This window comes from Amblyomma mixtum, chromosome 3 (genome assembly GCF_055824585.1).
Source record: "Amblyomma mixtum isolate Tamu chromosome 3, ASM5582458v1, whole genome shotgun sequence".
Classification (NCBI taxonomy): Eukaryota; Metazoa; Arthropoda; class Arachnida; order Ixodida; family Ixodidae; genus Amblyomma; species Amblyomma mixtum.
In genome coordinates, this window is record NC_143014.1 from 23,451,626 (window position 1) to 23,473,859 (window position 22,234).

Below are 22,234 nucleotides of genomic sequence, written 5' to 3' on the forward strand. Positions count from 1 at the left end.
GTTGCCGAAAGATCCACTTTCAGTACAGTCATGCTGTCGTATCTCGAATCTAGGAAGCATCCTTACTTGTAGCATGGCTCTTTTGTGCGGACGTGAAGTACGCCGTGCCTGCCAGTCGGTCGGCCAGCCTGGATACCGTCTGCCGACGTCATAAAAGCGAGCTAAGGAGTGTTCTTGACGTAAATAATAAACCATGGTACAAGAAATGTGAAAAAAGTGTCATTTTTGAGGATCGCTGACCAATACTGAGCTGCTGGTAGAGGTAACAACGGTGATATGAGCAATTTTCTTGCCAGAACCGCCTCGCAGCTGCCGCTGGCCCGACGTTGGGGTCCGGCTCGCCTGGCGCCCGCTAGCTCCGCTGCCGAAAGCGTCGAGGAGATTGACCATACTATTATTTTATTGTGAGATGATGCTGTCGACACTAAAGCTATTTGTAAAAAGTATTCCTTTTATTATAGCGCAGGCGACTACCGAAGCGCCGGCCGCTTGCGAAACAGGCTATAGGCCTAGCGACGACCACGGCAGCCAGCCAGGCAGCAGCAGAGCTCGTCGCCCGGAGCGCCCGCGAGCGGTGCCGTTGCCGAAAGCTCCCAACATAAGCAGGCATGCTTTGTCGCTGCTCGAGTATAGCTGGCAGTTCTGATAACAAGGCGATTTTGTCTTTTCTTGTGATATTTGTACACCAACCCAAGCAGCGCTCAGGTACTGCTGCACGGCGGCGAAGTGTGACACCGGTTGTGGGCGCAGCGCAGTGATGCTTACTGGCATTTTCCAAAGTGCTTCGCATCCTCACGCGAACCCGCGAAGGCGACATTAGCGTGCGATAAAAAAAAAAGTTGATGTCCTCACTCATTGGATTCAGATCCGTCAGAATCCGAGCTGCTGGTACTAGACATGCTGTTGTTTTTTTTCATGCGCTGGTCAGCACGTGTGTGAGAAAGCAGACGATGCAGCAGTAGGTGCGTCACAACTTTTGTGGACCCACGTGACCAAGCGAAGTAGTTGATCTTCCCCCTCTGTGACGTCACTGTCCAACTCGGCGTTCCGAAACCGAAACCGAAAATCGTTCACCTAAAAATGCGATAATAAATTATTCACTGTGAATATATGAATCTCTGAGTGTGTATCATGCTTCCTGGAGCCATAAGAAACGTTTGAAACTAAGAACGCCCGAACCACAAATTTGGTGTCTCCACCCCTTTAAGATGCGAGCAAGACAGTGAATTATACAGCTGCATTATTACATTTACAGGGAGGATGTGCTTGTATGCGCAAACTGATCGTATGACACGGGACAGTTTAGATGTTTGTGCTCGTCTCATGACATTTTTCTCGTTGAAAAATACACCTAGTATTTTAAACGAATTGACTACATCTACTTTAAAATTATTGAGCATAATAACATCGTTATTTTGAACCTCCCTGTTCTTGGGGCGGAAAATAATGGCCTTAGTTTTTGAGCTATTAATCTGTAGAGCGTTAACTTTCGTCCACTTTTCAAGTCGTGTAAGCGTTGCATTTGCTTTCGTGTTCACGGTCGAGGCGCATGAGCCGGAAACAAGTAAAGCAGTATCGTCTGCTTATATAACCATTTCTGTTTCTTTATCTATTTGTGTTATGTCATTTACATATATGTTGAAAAGAAATGGGCCCAAGATGCTGCCTTGTGGCACACCAAATAAGATAGCTTTGAAATCTGATCGGTGACCGTTTAATTCTACATACTCTCGACGATTCTTAAGGTAACTGCGCAAAAGTAAGAGGGATTTTCCTCGAAAACCGTAAACTTGGAGCTTTTTCAATAGTAACATGTGATTAAGACAGTTGAAGGCCTTCGAAAAGTCTACGTGTATTCCTAAAGCTTCAAAAGATTTTAGAATGAATTTCTATTTTGTTCTAATAGAGCAAGTTCCGTAGACCGATGCTTTCGAAATCCAAATTGCGAAGATGTGAGTATGTCATGTTTATCACAGAAGTTATTCATCCGGGACAAAATTCTTTTTCAAGCCCTTTCGAGAAAACAGGTAATACTGACAATGGTCGATAGTTTCTAAATTCATTCTTAGTACCCTTTTTGTAGACAACTGTTACCTTTGCAGTCTGCATTTTCTGTGGAAACACACCATTCACCAGGCAAAGATTGAATATATGGGTGAGACAGGGTGCTATTATGTCAAGGACATATTTTACAGGCTTAATCTTAATACCATCGGCATCGCAACTTCCACTATTATTTAACGCGACAAATATAGATACTACTTCATCCTCTGTTACAGGACTTAAAAACAAAGACTGATCTATGATACAGTTTCTGTAGTCTAAAGCCTTCACATCATAATCATTTGTCTTCAGTTCAACAAAAAAGTAATTAAATGCATTTGCCACCTTTTCACCAGAATATTCTTCGTTTTGGTGGGTAATTTATATAACTTGGGTTGGGTTGCTAGGTTTTAGTACCATATTTAACTTCTTCGATGTTACGTCTGTCCTGGACGTTGGATTAAAGAAGATATCACGATAATATTAATCTCTAGCAGCTCTGATATCTTTAGTTAATTTGTTACGTACCCTTAGCTGAGAGTATTTACGCTTAACTTAACAGTGAGCATTTATACGCCACAGATATGAACTCCTTATCCTTGATTTTTTTACAGGATGAGAAACATGCTCACTGCTATGCAGCATGAACTCATGAAACAAATCAATTGAGTACGCATTCTGTAATGGCATGGTCAGAACTAAAATACCGTTACTTATGAAGTACAGTCTCGGCCAAAAGTCTTAGGGCCTAATGCTTTTCGCTTCAGCCGTATAACAGAGCCATTGCCGCACTATTAAAGACCGAATTACCTTGAAATGATAGCAGAAGGTTTCTTCTTCCGGTAGAGAAGCTTCCTGCTTGACTTGTGTTTTGAATGATCCGCTACCCGGGGCGTACTATAGGAACGTTCATTTCGCTGCACCTGAACGCTGTTGCCTTAAGACTTTTTACCAAGGCTGTACATGCGAATTCAGTTTACCATTTTTCTAGCAAAGCGGCTTAGCTAGTTGGCATGACTAAACGGTCAGCTACCAAAATTGCACCCTTAAACATTGTGCCCTGCACAGTTACAGCACTTCGCACCAGGTCCAGGAGTGTATGGAATGTTCGAGGCGGCATCCGGAGAAAGCTGCGAAAAAAAGATTGAAAAAATAAAAATTAATAGAGCTAAGCTTACCAGCTTGGCGCATTAATCAGCGAAAGCTGGTTGGAATTAGCGGCTTTCTGGCAGGTTAGGTCGGTTTGGCGCAAGCATGAAACAAGGATGGCTTTTCTTTTCTGTTTCGTGCACTTGGCTTCGCCTCTCTTTTCGAGCCACTTGGTTTGTTTCGAGCACATTTAGGTACTTAGCCCCTCTGTTTCTAGCTCGTTTAGCCACCGGTCTTCGCCGTTTTATGAGCCACCGCTAGCGATGCGGTTTGCATGTTCAGCTCGGATATCAACACGCTTTCGACCTTCCTGTCGGAACGGAGAATACCTACTTTCGCCGGCATGGCGATATCACACGGCGCACACTTTTCGCGAAAATCCGTCGGGGTGTCCTCTTCTTCGCGACTCGTCAACGCGGCATTGAAATCCACAGCTGACTTGCTACTCTTGTATGGCTTATAAAACTACCACAGTTTTGCTGTAAAAGGTTCCATTTATCCTTGTGCCAAAAAAAAAAAATGATAACTTATACCCGTGCTACAACGTTCGAATGGCACCTCAGTCGAATGGCGTTCGGGACTTGGAATGACATTTGCACTCTACAATTTTCAAACACATTCGAAAGCTTCAGCATTTACTCGCTATATTTTGCAGGGGCGCTTCTGTCATCGAGTTTCACTTTTGTCCGTTCGCTCGTTTTCAGTGTGTACAACGGCGTCGGCGGTCATCAAAGTCACACTAGACCGACAATGACACCAGCATGACCAACAGCAGCTTTTCATTATCGTTGTTCAGGACAACGACACCGACAAATCTCTTCACGTCATCGGCAGAACGGCGGCTGAGCGAAAACTTCACGCTGATGATGTAATGGTGTGAATATACCCGCGCTTGTCTCTACCTTGTCCGTCTTAGAAATCAGCGAAACGACCGGCTAGATTTCACCTGTGCACACTTCAGAAATCACCAGAGATAAACGCCCTCCAAATTCTTAAATTTTAATCGACGGCGACCCCCTTCCGCCACAAGTAGGCATTGCTAATCTGCAGGGTTCATGTGTGCAATCTCCGTGGCTGTGGAGAGCGAATTCACAAGTTTTAGCGAATGCAAGTGGCAATATATTCACCATTCAGAAATACTTACTACGCAGGACGCGCGTACGACGAACAGAAATTAGCGCTGGTGCGACCCAGACTGCCGAGCAATGCTCTAGGCTCCTAGCAGCAGTTGTCACCGCCGCTTGTCGATAAATAATTAGGCCGTTTCAATTAATGCGAGCAGTTACCGAATTTAATTCTGGATAAGGTGATTTAAAATCATGTATTGCTCACATCGGAGAAAACAGGAGCATTTAGCGAGAAGCGCGCAATGACAGCAATCGGCTATGAAGTGTCTCCCAGATGGGCGATTGCACCGGCGCTTGCTACAGGGTTGCCGCACTGCATAAACAACATTGGTGCCAGTCTGGAAGAAAATACAAGTTGACTTAAGGTTTCAACATAGTTTTCCCAGAAAGTTGAAAAATTATTATTTATGTTAAGGGCCGATCTTTATTAGATGTACTTGGTATTTTGTTTCATACTACGACATCGAGATCATGGCTGCACCTTCTTACAACACCATTATCTTGTGTTTTTGCTCAGTCCACTCTGTAACATTCCGCCCGTTGGGAACTCTGTTTCACCACCTGCATTTGGGAACAGCATCTGTGTTAACTTGGCTTGATCACAATAATTTTGTTAATATGCAGGCCCATATGGTTTTGTCCTTTTTGTTGAAGATTGCCTGTATATGCATTTTTATGCTTTGAACCCAAAGATAGCCTCTGGCTACGGGTCCAAGCACTGTTGTGTCAGTTTTTTATGCCGATGAAAGTAGTAAAATATCAATTGGTTGATTGATTTACAGGGTTAATTGGAGGGATACAGGAGAGGCCTTTGTCCGCCAGTGGGCGTAGTAAGGCTGATGTTTATAATCCCTTGCTATTTACTGTGCTATATATATGCTATCCCCACGACCCTTCCACGCCTATAGTCTTGGGGTGTGGGGGTTAGTGGCGTGCGCCGGCGACAGCAATACAGATATTGCTGTAAAAAGAAGCACGAAAAACAGGCATCTAAGTGCAAAGTCCACACCACCGGTAAATGTAGAATTTTCCTATGACGCAGAGAGGCAGGAGGTGAGCTGGAACAAAATCTGTGTTTGACACATTTTACGGCACTCCTTGTCTGAATGCCGGAATCTTCGGCTCAATGGTGGGCCTGCACCGTACGAGCACAGAAAGCCATATATCGCATATGATCAAGACTAAAGGCAGCCAAGGGGGCGTGTGCGAGGGTTGTTTTTACAACCTGGAGGTCTTTGCAGGCTGGTGAATCACGGACGCCACCCACACGGAAACATGCCCGCCACTTTGTCAACTCTCGCCATTTCAAGCTGTCTGCACAGCCACGCATATTCGCTGAGAGCATCCCTCGACAGCACGTCGCTGTCTGATATGCCTGCGTGCTCGAAGGTGGCCACGCAACGAGACCAGAAGAGCCGCGAAACGTGGGACCGCTGAGTCTCCGTGAATCGCAAAGAAATCGCAGCCAGTGTACTTTACACTTGCAAGCCGGTCTGTTTTTTTTTTTTTTTCTGACTCTTATCTGCTCTCTCTTTCCGCTATTTTCAAATGGTCGCGTATGCATGAGTTCAATGCGGCTAAATGAAAGAGTGGTTTTAGTCCAGTTGGCGCGCTTTTTCGAGCTTCCCTGGCTCGGTGCTACCGTGGCTCGGTGCTCGGCTGCTTCCTCGAGCGTGTAGCGAGGGGTGGTGCGGCAAAGCGCGTCGTCTGTCTGCCCGGCGAGTGGCGTCCTGGCGGGTTGTTGACACTTGCGGGTGTGGGAGAGCAATCGACGCAAATGGACACGCATGTTCACACCCTCTACGGAAGCCGGAAGGGCGTCGTTAGCCGCGGGACAATGGCACTTTAAAGCGGGCCCTGTTCGGCTGCTCGTGCCCCGCGCCGATCGGCTTCTGTGGCACGGCGCTGGCAACGCGGACGCCTGTAACGGGGCGGCGACGAGTGGCAGCGCGCAACTTCCCAACCCTCCGTGAACGCAGCGCACCCGGCATGCTTCACATCCAGCGAGAAGAGAGGGTGCGCATTCCTTCCGCGCGCATCGGTGTTCCGGCTGTGGGAGGTAAAATTACTCACTTCGTCAGCATCCCACGTGATAATATGGGGCCGCGCTCGCCTCTGTCAGGGCTTTTCCACAACAAGCGCAGCCTTTGTACTGGATAAAATGCGCGTCAAAACAGCTTTACTTGCACCGTCGACTACCTCGTCTGGGCGGTGTTCCCGGAGGAGCCATGTGGCGCTTTGGGACACCACATACCAGTCTTAGGGATCAGACTTTTCGGCATTTATGGTTTGAAAATTCGGGGGACTTCTTTTGAAGCTTTTTTGAGAACACAGTTCTCGTTTTTTTTTCGGCGGGTACGATTTTTGATAGATGAAACATTTTTTTTTCATAATCTAATGTGTTCAGGTACGGTAAAACATAACTTCGAGTTTAGCTAGGCTTTTTTGTAGCACGTGCAGTCGATTTCCCCGAACTTACCCCACAAATGATCTTGCTTAGCAGGGCTGGGTTACAAAGCGGCTCTTGGAGAGGCGGTTGAGGATGTGGGGGTGAGTGGCTATTCCATTGAAGCAATGCATTTATTGAACTTCATGAAAAGGTTTCTCCTGTTCCTTTTTTTTTTCACATAAAATTTCTCGCTGAAAAGAGGTCCCCCCTTTGGCATTCAATCTGCCACTGGTAGGCCTAGCTTGTTGAAGGGAGCGTTATCTCCATTAATGGAAAGTAATGGAAGGGGATGGGAGTTTACATCTAAAAACTGCGCTCTCGTTTCGTCGTCGGGCTGCTGCGCTGGGCTGAGCGAAAGGGAGGGGCGTCGCGTGTTCTGCGCGTTGAAGGCAGGATTGGAACTGCCGCTGAATCGTCGTGCTGGTAGCCAGAACATTACATTTTTCGTGACGCTTACGCATGGTTTCGCGTCAGTGTGCTCACATGCAGTGTAGAAACGTACTTAACCGAGCATCTGTCCTAAGCGCGTGATGGCAGCGAACAAGCAGCGCTTAGCTAGCAGGCGGCGAGAATGTGGAGCCTGCCGGTCTGCAGGTGCGAGTGAGGCAACACACAACTGCGCTAATACAACGGTACTCACTCCGTACTTTGTTCATTCTCGTCTTCGACTGGCTGTAACTTTTACTCATTGTGCATTTAGCTGGGGCGCGCAAGTAAAGCATACTGACAATTTTCAGTTGAAACCGAATGTCGAAAACCAAATTCTGCGTGCTTTCATCTGTTTTTCTTTCGGTTTAAAACGAAAAGTCCACCCTAAGCATACCATACCATACCATACCATACCATACCATACCATACCATACCATACCATACCATACCATACCATACCATACCATACCATACCATACCATACCATACCATACCATACCATACCATACCATACCATACCATACCATACCATACCATACCATACTGTCTCCCGCACAACGCAGCATCATCAACGACAGTCGCACTTGGGGTGCACATATCGAAATGAAAGAATAACAAACAGCTATAATTTAAGGTCGAAGGGTTTTACATCTAGAGCCCTTCGTTTTCGAATTTTTAAAACTCGATTTTACCCTATTCTTGCACCCCGAACACATTCCTTAAAAATCGGGTTAAATCCGATTTCTCCTCCAAAATTCCCTTTCTAGAGTACGCACAACAGCAAGCGAATGAGAGGCTCGTTAAGATAAACGTATACCAGAGTTGTACGTAATTGATTACTTGTAATTAGTTACATTTTTGTGTAATTTCATAATCAATTCATTACTTTTTTCGGATGGTGACGTTTCGGGTAATTCAGTTATATTGCTTTTCTGTAATCGATTACCGGTAATCAATTACTTTTTTTGCAATAAAGGCCACCGGGGCGAAGCATCCTTGACGATGTGACTGCGACAAATAGTTAGGCCGCGCACTAAGGTGCGCATGGCTGGCTGACGAGTTGCGCTTTCCGCGGTATTCGTTACTGGTGTAGCTGGCGCCGTCTGTGGATGCTTCTCCCGATATTCGTTGCAATAAAAAAAAAGCTGCCTTTTCTTTGAACTGTTAGAAACAGCGCAAAGATGGCGTGGGCGATGAGATGGAATACTTACAAGACGGGCGCTGTCGACCAACTGATTCAAAGGGGCACATTTTGTAGGTGCAACCATCGCCCATGCACATCTATCACACGATCAGGCGATAAACCTATATTTCTCCGTGCTCTCACTGCTTACTATAACAGCACACGGCTCAGTTCTTAACAGCCAAAAAGAAAACAATAAAATCGATATAAAACCGGCTTATAACCTGGAATAGACAACAAATAACCTGTGTTTATCAACGCAGAATTGGATATCTCTTAGCCAGGCTGCGTCAAAAGAGGAAAAGGAAAAAGGCGAAAACAAGGAGCCAGTGTAGAGAGTTAAAACCACTCGTAGCGAAGCAGTGTCAACAACGAAAAAACGAGATCCCATTCAAAGGGCAACCAAGACATTAAACAGCCCACACGTGTCCGTCCATAAATCGCAGCTCTTTAACAAGGAGTGAAACTGAGTGTGTGCTGACACACTTCTCTCCCGCTTTAGAAATAAAAGAGAGCTTGGATCATCTCTTGCTCCAGTTTGTCTCTGGCGTGCGCAAGAAACTCGGTTTAGTTCAAGAGCGCTTTACAGCCGCAGCTGTTACAATGGCATCCAAGAATCCGCCGGATTTATGAAAGATGAAAAGGATGTAAAGTAACGTAAAAGTAACGTAAGTAACGAAAAGCCGGAAAGGATGAAAAGTAACGTAATAGTAATCGATGACTGTTCTGTAATTACTCAGTTACTTTTCTGGAGCGGTAATTGACCACTGTAATCAGTTGAATTTCCGATGGAGCAATTATAATTGGTTACTTTTCTGTAACGTGTACAAGACTGGGGTATATGTATATGAAAGGACAGAGAGAACATAAGTTTTCCTGAAGAAAGCTGAATACACCGCACAAAAATTGGAGGATACCTTGAGCTTATTCCAGATGAATGTTCGTTCAACTGGTGGTATTAAACCGCCTTTGAAACTTGCTATTCTTACGGTGACTTAATTTGAAGATATGTACGAAAAATAACTTTTAGAAGTGAGAGGCCAAAACACGGGTACTCCCCATGCATGTATTCGACATCATGTATCAAGCTCTGTCCACGCTAACGACGTCTTGCCTCAGGGGTCTTGCCCGTTGTAAATAGCCTCTGGGATGTTCGATGACTATTTTGCGGGATACAAGACAGGCAGGCCTTGCATGCACGCCAAGTGTTTCATTGGAGATTGACAGTATATGCGACGTAATAATCATAATGGACGAGAAAAAAAATCTAATTTGGTGAACAGCTTTTTCTGCGCGACCTTTCATTTCCATGTTGTTTATGAAATATTGAGCGAAAAATATGACATTTTGTGTCCTGCACAAATGCGAACACTTATAGATGACTGTCTTTTGGTCCAAAAAACAAAGAGCGTGAAAACTTCAAGTATGGAAAGCTTTTGCTACATAATCTTATTTGTACCTTCATTTGAACTAAAAAATATTGGCCGATTTTCCCCCAGAATTCAGGAAATAATGAAACCCGAAAACGAGGGGCTATGATCAGGGTGTTTCACCTCAGACTTGAAACAATTTTAAACATAGGCTTATTGAGTTACAAGAGCGCTTTTTTCGGCATAACATTGTGAGCGGTGTAGTACGTCAGAATACAGCTAAGACGTGCCAACTACAAGACTGATTAACTGATATTGAATAGTTAACTTTTTAACCATTACTTTTAGGCTCCTTAATTACTGATATGCGTGTAGCCCATCCTAATTAATATCAATATCAGTTTTTAGAATTCGAAAACGCGTTTGTCCTCGGCGCTGCGGACCAACAAATTTCGGCTGCATCGCGATAAAATGCATTACTTACATTGGGATTCATGCCTGCCGATAATTAAGCAGCTTAACAGAGTTAAAAAGTTAACTACTCAATATTAGTTAACCAGCCTGCTAGTTAGCACATCTTAGCTGTATTCCGATGTAGTACACCGCTGACAATGCTATGCCGAAAAAAGCGCGCTTCTAACCCAAGAAGTCTGCTTTTTAAAACTGTGTAAAGTCTTAGATGATAGGTGAAACACCCTGCATATATACACCAGGTGTTCCAGGGAAGCTGATCACTAATTCTTAAAAAATCGAGTTTTTAAGGTAAAGAGGAGTTTTTATGGGAAATTAATACCAGTGCTGGCAGTCGTAAAAAAAAAAGAAGCGAATCATGTTAACTAATAAAGTTATTGGCTAAATTCTATAAGATAGCTTTTTAACTATAGCCGACAGGTCCATGAGTGCAGTTATAGATTTGTAGCCTGCAGCTAGTAACATCCATATCAGTGTTTAGGATTTGGGAAACGCGATTCCACTCGCCGCTGTGGCTCGACTCATTTGAGCCATTTCGCTCGATATTCGAAAACCGTACGCTTGAGGGAGGGCGCAGAACGACGCCAATCAAATGGCGACACCCCGTGACGCGCGTACACTTACTTGCAAGGGTGGAAGAGCGGGCAGTTCATCGAGACGCGCGCACACGGTGACTGTTTCTGCCCTTCTGCCCGCTTCGGAGCAGCGAAATGGCGGCTGCGTCTCGGAGTGCCGAGTGACGCCACTTTGCGCCGTCCCGCAGTTATGGAATGGCGAGAGAGATGGCTCACATTAGCCTGCAGCCACAGCGGTGAGGGTAATCGCGTTTCCCAAATCCTAGTGCTGCAGTATTTCGATTTAACCTGTACTATCAGCGTCAAATGAAATGGGAACAAAACACCTGAAACGCGCGCACAAAAAATCAAGCACATTAGAGGCTGGAGGTGAAATACAGGCGTGGCCTATTAACATTTCATAAGAGCGGTCTTTTCGGCTTGGATGGGAAAATCAACTGCTCATGTATTTTGCCTCGCTAGTATAATATCTGCGAGTTGTGGTGTTCGCGTTTCAATTGGCTTGTTCGCGTTTCAATTGACGCTGATAGTACATCCGCAGATAGTCTCCAGCATTACATAAACGACAACACTTTAGCATTGGTTTCCATCCTCGATAATGTGCAAAATGTAAAAAATGGAAGTGAAATGCGCATATTTTCAGCACCTTTGGCTTCAGAACTCTGTAGATCGCTTTAAAGGCTCCAGATATGACTCCAGATATGGTGTTGTGTACCACATGGAATGAAAACTGCAAAGACATTTCGCTGTTTTCTGAAAAACAAAATGTGGACATTAGTGTAAAGTGGGTATGCGTTTCCTCCAAAAGTGGTTTAGAATCTGCGGCATGCACACAAGGCAAAATTATCTGCTAAGCCAGCTTGCAACACACACCTGAATAAAAAATTTCCTAACTGCCCTTGCAGAGAAGTAGCATTCAATCGGTGCACAGCATAGAGACAACTTTAGGTCCGAGTGCTGGCAGGTGTAGATACTGCGATGCCATTTAGAATGTAGCCTGCAGAAAACGGCTAAAAAATGTATACGAATGCCAAAAATATGTTGTAGTGGTATTTGTATAGAAGTCCCGCTCGATATGTCCAATTCGTCTGCCTGACTTGTTTCTTTAAAGGGAAACTGAAGAGTTCTTCGAATTCATTAAAATGCTCACGTGTGGATGTGGAAACCTTATAAATCATGCGGGTGAAATTTTTTTACAGATTCATAGCTTAGGAGCGACGTAATCGCCGTTTAAAATTGCGCGGTAGCTCCGCCCCCCGCCGTCCGCCGAGCTCTGCTGATGACCCTGACGATGCGAGCCGAAACCGGAAACCGCGGAGTGGTGACGTACGAGGGTCGTTCAATAAAGATTTCCCCTGACTCACTTCCTTTGGATGGAGAGCAACTAAACTTTGCAGATTTATTAGTCCTTCTCTACATAGGTGCCACCCAAGGATACACACTTCTCCCATATTTTTATGCAACTGTAAACACCTCGTTTGTAGAAGTCAACAGGTAGCTCCAAAAACCATGTTGTGACTTCAGAAATCAGAGTCTCATCATCTGGAAAATGCTTGCCCTTCAAATATGACTTCATTGTTAGAAAGAGCTGGCAGTCCGATGGTGCGAAGTCGGGTGAATAAGGGGGATGCGGTAGAATTTCAAAGCCGCAGCAGCGTGCTTCCATCTGGGCAGCATGAGAGTTTTGAACTGAGGCACTGTCTTGCAGAAGGCGAACACCTTTGGTGAGCATGCCACGTCTCTTGCTTTTGATGGCCTCCCGCAATTTTTGCCGCAGTGAAGCATAGTATGCCCCAGTAATCGTGGCACCTTTCGCTAGCAAATCCACCAAGACTACTCCGTGCTGGTCCCAAAAGACTGTGAGCATGACCTTGCCCGCCTAGGGCTGGGCGCGTGCCTTCTTTGGAGGCGGTGAGTCCAAGTGCTTTCATTGCACCGACTGGACTTTAGTCTCCGGATCATAGTAATGGACTCAGCTTTCATACTGTGCAATCAGTCTGTTGAAAAAGTCCTCCTGGTTTCCATGGCACAAGTTCAAAAGAGCCTGGGAGCATTCGGCTCGTTTCTGCTTTCGGAAAGGTGTGAGCAGCCGGGGAACCCAGCGAGCGGATACCTTACGCATGTGAAGATGGTTCTGAATGATTTTTTCCACGTACCCCACACTAATAGTGATATTTTGGGCTAGGTCTCGAACGGTTACGGGGCGATTTTCTAAAATGGCGGCCTCCACTGGCTGGATGGTGTGTTCATCGATAGCGGAGTGAGGTCGCCCTGCAATCGAAGCCATTTCCACCACAGTCCGACCACATTTGAATGGACAATGCCAGTTCATTACTACATCATATGATGGGGAATCCTCGCCATAAACCTGTTTTGCCTCATCGAACGTCTCCCTTGGAGTGCGGCCTTTCAAGTACAGGAACTTGATTACTGCTCTGCATTCCACTGCATCCATTATCACACCTCACACCACTTCAGCACCTGTGAAAGGAAGACCGTTATTCGTTGAGAGTTGCACATTGGCGCGTGACCTATAGGGACTTAAGTCATTCCACATGTGCAGTTTCAGCATCCTGCAATAAGTAGAAGTGAGTCAGGGGAAATCTTAATTGAACGCCCCTCGTAAACACCGGTGATCCGTCGCTTCGCAGCCTCCGCGACCGTGCTTGTTTCTGCGCGCGTGCCATCATAAGCTGCCTCAAGCTGCCGTGTGTTCCTGTATTTGTGCGTTTTTATGTTTGTGGTGAGGTACAGAAACGTGTGCAGCATTGAATGAAGCGGTGGACCCATCATGCCGGCGTTCTGCGCAGCCTTCGGCTGCTCCAACTCCAGCAGCCGCGACTAGGTGGTCTTTCATTATTTCCCGCAAAATAAGAAGTTCTCAGAGAAGTGAGTCGCTGCTGTGAAGCGAAGGGGTTTCATGCCGTCAAAGACAACACTGCTATGCTCTGACCACTTTCGTGATGAAGACTATCACCAGAGCCTGTCGACAATGCGTTCATTGGGCCTGTTAACAGTGAAATCGACTGAAACCCGGCGCAATACCGTCTGTCTGTTTTCTGATAATTTCATTATTTCTTGGCAGTACCAGCAGTCTTTTTCATTATCCACTGGAATGCAGCGGACACAGGAACACCTATTTTGGAAGTAGAGTGTTTACAATGACATCACTCAACTGCCAGAAATACATTTCTAATAACGCATGTAGTCGTAAAAAATTACCGACTGCCGCAGGGCTTCATGAATTAATAATAATATTATATAATTGTGCGCCAAGTGTGCTACAGCCGGCCTTGCGATTCGTCCTGCTCGGTTGCAGCACGAGTTCGTCTAGTTAGTGAAAAAATCGCTTGCCGCTAGATCTGAAAACAAACACGATAGGGGCTGCCGCAAACGGATGAAAATATTCTTACAAGGACTTGTAGCGTGAACCAACTCGCCTAAACAAGGATTTTAATTTACTGCTAGCTGCCATCTTAGCCCGCAGAACGGAAGATGCACGTTTGTCGCCCAGACGAGTTCTGTAGGAAAGCGTTGCGAACTTGTTTTACGCATGTGTTATGAACCGAGCCGGCATTCAGCGACCATGAAGTGGTGCAAGCATAAAATTTGCGTGCAAAAAGAGCCTGATAACTTCTTGCGCATGCCAATGATCTGTGTGGATTACAAGCAGAGTTGCGGCAGAACAGAGAAGCGGCAAGACAAAAATGCCGACGATCGCATCCCGCTTACATTGTATCAGGAAAATTACGTGGAGCAGTGCTATACTGCACTTTCTCGCCTCAAAATTCATCCATTGTATCTCTGAATGTAGTTTGGCAAGAAAAGTGTACTCATCAAAGTCATTTCCAACACGTGGAGACGCTGACACTTTGCTTTCATTCGAGTCAAAATCACGGCTTGCGCCAGCGTCGTTTCTTTCTTGGAGAGGTTTGCTCTTTTCAGTCGGCTCGAACATGTAAGGGATGACGCCAAGATCCTCCTGGTAATTTTCGATGTCTTCCATCGTGATATAAGCATCAAACCAACAGCCCCGAACCACCGCGCGCCGCGCTTCATGTACTACATCGGCGGCGACCGAGCCGGGCTCATCGAGCCAACGCCAGTGTTCACGTCACGAGGCGCGCAACCAATCACAGGCGGCAACGAGACACGCGAGCTCGCCCGAGGCTGCTGCTGCACTTTTCGCCAAAATAAAATAGGTTTGCGCTTTCCTTTGCGTAATTTCGACGATAAATTCGAATTCCGAGGGTAGAAAACTGTAAAGTGCATCTCTTCACTCAATTTTTCTGGGAAACCTTTCAGCATCCCTTTAAGCGCAAGTTAGTCCTATATTTTGTAGCTCCCGCCACGCTGTTTTGTAATGGGGCAGGCACTACAAATGCAGTCTACTGCGCCGTATATTGTTTAACTTTTCTTTATTTTCCACGATCACTTTCATTTGTCGGCAACTCACTCAGAAAACGTGCAAAAAAAAAAAATTAAAAGTCTTGGCTAGCTGTCTTGCACGTTAACAAGGCATAGTTTTTATTGCGATCAGCATTAATGAATTTAATGCTGATCATAAGAGGGCTCGGCAGTCTTGATGCCATAAGTAGTAGAAGACGGTTCTCGCACATTTTCCTCCCTCACCGTTCAGCCACGTTCCTATTTGGCACTCGCTGTAATACAGGACGTACTACGGCCGCCGCTATGGACAAGGGTGGCGCTGGTGAACACTCTCAGTGTTCATTTATACTACACATAAATACCCCCGGAAGCAGAAGATTGGCCAGCCGTCGCCGCAGCTCAGTTGGTAGAGCACCGGACGCGAAATTCGGATGTCGTGGGTTCGGGTCCCATTGGCGGAATGCGCTCGTCTTTTCTTCTGCTTTCTTATCAATTATCACAAAGTGATTGAATATTTACAGCATTAATCTTCGAACAAATAACACCACAAATTGGGGGAAAAAATCCCCTACGCTCCTTGGTTTCGGTGGCTGTTGGCTTCCGTCATGACCTCTTTTCTCTTCACTTGTATGCTTAATGGATCTGCGGCAGTTTTTTTCAGGAAACTTTTTTCTGCAGTTGTTTGCAAGCTCTGTGTAAGAAAACAATGCTCAAAAATGATTAAGTTCTATCTGCAGCACAAAAACAATTGGAACATTTATTGCATGCAATCAGGGGCACTGTTGTGCTTCAACGAAAGCAGGTAAATGCGAATTGCGGGCGCGAATGCCCACGTGACAGCCTTCTTTAATAGTGTTCAAAATTTGGAAGCGCAAAAGTAAGCTATAGCTTGAATGCATGGACAATAAAATATGTATTACTTCACTGCAGCATCCTAAATTCATGAGTAGTAGCGAAACGGTAGACGCGTACAGGACGCGAAACGACTGGGCAACGGCTGGTATATTGCCGTTTCCTGTCTACTCTGCTATTTAAGCCTGTTATAATGAACTGAAAAAGCCCTCACCAACTGGCCCAACTAAACGCTTTCACGTTCTCTGCAGCAGCGGCGCATGCTTGCTACATCGGCGACTGAGCTAATGGTCCCATGGTTATCATCGTCGTCTGGGTTCAGATCTTCCGCCGATTTCTTCGTATCCTTCGCAGTCGATGAGAAAGTAGCACTGGGGTAGGAACAAGTGAAACCACGCTCGGAACAACGCGACCTATAAGAGCCTTAAACCGACATAGAAGGCTCCCGCAAATAAATTTGGCTTTTTTTAATCCGCACGTCAGCAGAAGCTGGCTCATTTTTTATTTAACAGGAGATTTGCGCGCAGGATTTCAAGGCATAACTGAGCACCTTTCGCTCTCAGAGATTTTGCAGAAGTAAGGTCTATGGACGAGTTTTGCATTGCAACAAAATTTCACTTAGTTTCTGTTTCTAGATTTGGCTCATTAAAAAAAAAAAAACTCCTCAATTTTTCGTGCCGCAAAACAAACGGAATAGCGCGACAGGCAGATTGATGAGCCAGTGAAATTCACTTTGTTGCAGACAGCAAAAGAATTTGCACCCTTAAGGCCGTAACAGTAATGGCTGCACCCTTTTCACACCTTTGTTTTCCTTGTTTTTTTTCAAAGGGTGCGCTCAGTACGTTAGCACCTTAAATGCTTCCTTCAAATGGCTCGGCTGCAAGGGTGCGTAAGGGTGTTTGTGTGCGTGTGCGTGTGTGCGTGTGCGTGTGTGTGTGTGCGTGCGTGTGCGTGTGCGTGTGCGTGTGCGTGTGCGCGCGCGCGTGTGTGTGTGTGTGTGTGTGTGTGTGTGTGCGTGTGCGTGTGTGTGTGTGTGTGTGACTAGAGACCGTCGAGAAATGCTCCGCTAGTATGTCTGCCTGTTCATCAATACTTGTTTGTGTTCCTGGGGCAGTGAGAATAGGGACTGTGAAGGGGGAGTAGCTACCATTCAGTTTACGGACTTGCTCCCACATTTTCTTGGATGTATCTGAACTGCTTATGGAAGATATATAGTTTTGCCATGAAATTTTCTCAGCGCAACTACGGATATGCTTAGCTGTGGCTTTCGTCTTTTTGAAATTTATAAGGTTTTCATGTGTTGGGTATCAACCGAAAATGCCCTAGGCTTCGTTTTGTTCTTTCTCATTTCTCGGCATTCCTGTGTATACCAATTTTTATGGTTTTGTCGCACCACTCCTGAGGATTGAGGAATTGACAGCCGCGGCAGTGATTATACAAGTTGTGAACATTTCATTCAGTTCGTCTATTCGAGATCATGTGAAAATATTTTCTTCAGACTGGCATTTTTTTGAAAAAATGCCCAGTCGGCTAAATGCAGTTTCCAACGGCAAAGTTTGGTCGCGATAATTGAAGGTGAGTATAATAGGTTGATACTGACAGGCTTGGTTTGGTTTGGTTTATTTATTAGGGTTTAGTGCCCCAAGGCAACTCAGGCTATGAGGGACGTCGTAGTGAAGGGCTCCGGAAATTTCGGCCACCTGGGGTTCTTTAACGTGCACTGACATCGCACAGTACACGGGCCTCTAGAATTTCGCCTCCATCGAAATTCGGCCGCCGCGGCCGGGATCGAACCCGCGTCTTTCGGGTCAGCAGCCGAGCGCCGTAACCATTGAGCCACCGCGACGGGGCCCGATGGTACTGTCAGGCAAATGATCACTTCCGTACGGGTTATCTGGAACATCCAACTTAAAATCGGTAAAAACAGATGGCGCAAAGATAAATCCAAGCAGCTCATTTTTCCAGTGCTTGGATAGCAGTACGTGTGCTTTCCTGTATTCATTAGGCACACGTTACTGCACAGAATAAAATCTTCTAAAATACGGCCTCCAGTGTCCGTTTGTTCACTACCCCCAAAAATAGGAGTGCGCATGAAAATCCCCCACTACCAGATATGGCTGTGGCAGTAGTTCAGAAAGCGTCTGTCATGTAGTGATACGAATAGATGTGGCTGAAGATATACCAAGCGTATTGTTGTTGTTTTAAAATGTAGGATGGTGACTGGTACAGCTTCATATTTGATGTTAAGATTTATCTTAGGAGTTTGAGGTTTATTTCGCAACGCCTCCAGCGAGCCTACTCGCCCGCTCTCGGTCTCTTCGAAATACTTTATACTTTTTAAAATTATGCTTTGGTTGATGTCCCAAGTTTGTCTCCTGTAGAGAAAATGCGAAAGGAGACTGAGAATTCCAGAGGTCTGTTGCACCGCTATAGTTTTTTAGAATTACACGGCAGTTCGAGTGGATAAGGAAGGCCTTCGTATTTTTTTTTTTTTTTTTTGGGGGGGGGGGGATGTATTCAGAACCTTAGGTCCCTCGTAGCTGAGGACCCGTTATTGAGGTTTTGAAGCAAAAAGCTGCACTAGGCTAGTCAACACCGGGTCTGGCGTGCGCCGTGATCAGTTTTAGCCACAGCTGCGCATGCGCGAGTTCGCCGCGTGACGTCACTGGAGAGGCGCAGGTGGTCGACCTTCGCCGTCGTTCGCGCGCTCTGCGCGTGTTCACCGAGTGGGCATCGGCATGCGCTCGGCTTCCTCGTATGACGCTACTTGCAGCCGCGTGTTTACCACAGTTACTACGCATGCGGAAGGAGGGCTATATAACGCGCTTGCCTACACCGTTATCGTGGTGCTCCCAGTGGATTGTGCGTGAACTGCGACAGCCATGACGTCAAACAAAGCATAACTGCAGCTTTTCGCGTGTATATCCAGGCTTAACCAGAGCTAAGCCACAGCCAATTTTTTCCTTTTTTTCGGTCAAGAGAACTCCGCTGCCGTTGCGCCGGAGGCCAGCTTTGATTTGTGTCCGTCGCCTCAGTGGAGGCGCTCGAGTTCCGCGGAGAATTCGCGAGCAGAGGAGTTGCGGGCTTCTCCCGAAGAACGGAAGCCTTGCGGGTTGCCGACTTGGTGGCCGGCGGGCCCTTTTTCAGGGATGGCTTAGTATATTTCGCTGCGTCTGCCGGATGTGCGGTTGGCCTTGCCACAGTCTTGCTGTTTGTGGGCTGGCCAGGTGCCTGAGACCGGTGTGGCGCGCCGCGCCTACGCACTATAGCGGCGAAATTTGCATGGGGTGTGAAAGAAAATGAGCCCTGTGTGATTGCGTAACTCCTTCTTGCTTCTTTAAGTGTTATAGTGTTATATTTTCTTTTGCTCTAATGGTAACTATGTCATTTTATTTCTTCCAGGCAGGAAATGACCTTGAATAAGCTGCGTGGTCACCTGCGCAGTTTGCGCAGCGTGGTGAAGCATCGCGGCCGTCGGATTTGTGGTCATTTGAGACACATTAGGCACAGGTACCACGGCCACGACAGCTTTGGGACCCGTGGCCGAACCTCTGGAACTATAAGCAGCGTCTGTGGTTAGGTGTATACGGCGGAACGGAGATTTTTGCGTGACCTACTTCGATTGACTCGCAGGAGGCAAAGGTCAGGACCACGTCGGAATTTCTTCGTTTTCTTTGCTGATTGCAATTTTATGTACATTAGTCACATTCTGAGCAGACATTCCTTTAAGAATCTCTTCCTCTGTTCGGTGTAGAAAATCACTGTCTAAGATCACACCGCGTACTTGTTCAATGATCTGTGTGATGTCACAGAAACAGGAATATCACCAAAGGTTTCAATGCTCGCAAGTTTTGATATCTGAGTTATGTCGAGCAGTTCGAGCAGGAGGTCACCACTAGCCGATTTTGTCACTTTGTAGTTAGGGCCCAAGGAGTCTGTGAGATGGCACAAGGAACTGGGATATTTGCCTGGCTGGCTTTTCTGTTTCTTTACTACGAAAGATGTGGTACTTTGGGAAAGTTTTCTTTTTGTTGAAAAACTGAGAGGTTACGTCGGTCCGCCCACTTTTCAGAGGGTGATCACATTAACAGCAGGGAGGCAGCCATAAAAATACTTAGTGGGGTTCAACGCAGCTGAACCAAAATGTCGAGCGATTGCTCCGGTGATATAAGACGCAACTCTGGTTTCAATGTTTTATTATCACCTTCCACGGCCGGGAACCGGCAACCGGGTGCTGTATCGAACACAACCAGCTTTTCGTTGAACGCATCAAAGTGCTCGGGCGTTTTATGCAGAACCCAATTTCAGGCCCTGCGCATACGACGCTGGCAGACGCTTTCCCGCTCCACTCGGTCGGTCAAGGCGTGTGACGTCATGAAGGGATGCCTCCTTTCCTCCTCCACGAACGCGGCGCCGGAGCTCTCCGCGGCGAAGCGAGCGACTATCCTCCTCCTCTCTGCGGCGGTGCACTGGATGCCCCTACACTTCTCTCTTCGGCGCACGTGGCGTACGTGACTACGCTCTTCACACCTCCGCTGAACAGCAGCTGGTACTCGCGGCGTACATGACTAGAAATACGCGTTCACAAAATGAACAAGGGAGGGGAAAACCTCAGGTTGCTTGAGCCAACGTTTCGACAAGGGGACTTGTCTTCGTCTGGGCAAAGCGTTCATCATTGGCAGGGATTAAATAGGGCCTTCGCTCCGAGGAGGAAGGCCCCGGAAGAAATACGCGTGGCTTTTAAAGGTCAAATGCAGAGCCAGAGGTCATGCGCGGAAACTCGCCGGAGGGTGGTCATAATATGAGTAGAGCTATCGCTTTAAAAGTGTGCTCTTCGATCACGGTGCCACTCACCCACCACGGAGCCCAACTAGGGGACGGGACAGGAACATGAAAAATAAGTCCTGCCCACGTCAGCTGTACACCACTGCTATAGCCAAATATGGGGCAAGTTTGGGTAGTTACACCACACAGCGTTTACCCTAGCCGCCTATGAAAAGTGAAAAATTCTAGAATGGAGGAGACAGGCAGTTGTGAGAAAGAATGCATGCATGGAGGAGGTGTATTTGCATGGAGGAGGAGGTGTATGGAGGAGGTATATTTATTCTTGTGGATGCTTCAATTTCTTCTTACCAAATAAATGTTGCCGATGAATGTGAAGCTGTATGGTGTAAACTGATGCTTAATAACAACAAAGTTATAACTGTGTGTTCGTTCTACCGCCCGCCTGATTCATCAGTTGATGTGTTTGCGCAGCTGGCGGGGACAGTTGACGCAATTCAAACAGATTTTATGGTGATCGGAGGTGATTTCAATCTGCCTAGCATTAACTGGACTCATCAACCTCACTTCCAGTCCTTTACGAGTCGCTCCTGCCAAGAACTGATCAACTTGGTTGAACTTTATGCATTGCGTCAAACGGTTCTGGAACCGACACGTGGGGATCACATCCTAGATTTGTTGTTCACAAATCAACCTGAATTCGTCAATTCCACTCAGGTGCTACCTGGAATAAGCGATCACAGTGCTGTGCTTTGTGAAATGAAAGTTGAACATGTAAGGAGCGTTGGTGCAGCACATAGGCGAGTATGTAACTATGAAAAAGCAAACGTAAGGGAGATAAACGAAGAGTTAAATAAGTACCGAACGATTTTTGAAACGCATGCCGATAACTCTGGAGTGGTTGAACTATGGTCTAGATTTAAGGATAAGATGTTTGAACTGAGGCAGTGCTTTGTTCCGGCATGGATATTAACGAAGAGGAGGAGTAAAAGCAAACCATGGTTTCCTCGGGAGCTACGCAGTATTACGCGCAAAAGGCAACGTGTTTACGTTAAATTTAAAGGAAATCCGACGCGTGAGAATTGGTTCAAGCTTCAGGAAATTGCCGGAAGAATGAAAGTTGCTGTGGCAGCTGCAAAGAATTCGTTTGGCATTTCAATGGAGACGAAATTAAAAGAAAATCCAAAGGAATTTTGGAAACATGCAAAGAGAAATGGAAAAGACTCTGTAACTATACCACCTCTTGCTTCTGGTGACACCTTTGTTGATGATGATGCACAAAAAGCTGAGTTCTTTAATAAATATTTCAGCTCTGTTTTCAGCTCTGAAATCGAACATGCTGATATGAATACCCCGAGTTTCCAGCCAGTGGCGAGTGTTATGGATGATGTTGTGATCAGCATCAACGGTATACA